Genomic DNA, 727 nt, shown 5'->3' on the forward strand with positions numbered 1-727 from the left:
AGCTGTTGTCACATCTTCCTTTAAATCTGTTTTGTATACAGTAGGTTTTCCTATCTTTCTATTCTGTATTGAAAACACCAAATGTAGGCAAATATGTTTCTATTAGTAATGATTAAAAACTTTCACTTTTCACTTCTCAGTCTTAAATCTTAGTCTTTGTAAAGATTTTTCTCTTGTGGAAATTAAACTTGTGTTTTAACTTCTTTTGATACCTAGTCCCAGGAAATTATCAGAATTTTATAACCAGTTGAATAATCTCACTAAAATTTATGACCAGGGCATGGAATGTTTCGGAAGAGAACACCATTATTAAGACCTACAGACTTTGAGATTTCATCCATGATATTGTGTATTGTACTGAAATTTCACATAATTAAATTCTAAATATATGATCATGAAAATTATTCAAGAATTTTATCCGCATTCATAACAGAATTATGTAGTGATCGTATATAGTACAGTGACTCAAGAAAAATGTACATCTCCTTATTAAGCAGTAGGCCATTACTGATACGATAAGATCCTATGCATATACATGTGTATGTGAAATATCAGCCCACCAGCTATTCTAATTAGAAGGTTTAGGTTTAGAAATTTACATAATTTGATACAAGATTAATCAGTAGAGTCCTTGGAGGCTGTGTGCATTTAATAGGGAAAATAATTACACATTTCCAGTTCATGGTGTTGAAGTAGTTGTACGAGTATAATATGGTGTTATACTTGT

The 727-nt window shown here is 30.7% G+C and overlaps 1 protein-coding gene across 1 annotated transcript in view; it reads left to right on the forward strand.

The window, feature by feature from the left end:
• Positions 1-727, forward strand: part of LOC119594171 (ubiquitin-like-conjugating enzyme ATG3) — a gene marked incomplete at its 5' end in the record, with an annotated part of 6,262 nt that overhangs the window by 617 nt on the left and 4,918 nt on the right.

This window comes from Penaeus monodon, chromosome 33, assembly GCF_015228065.2.
Source record: "Penaeus monodon isolate SGIC_2016 chromosome 33, NSTDA_Pmon_1, whole genome shotgun sequence".
Taxonomy (NCBI): Eukaryota; Metazoa; Arthropoda; class Malacostraca; order Decapoda; family Penaeidae; genus Penaeus; species Penaeus monodon.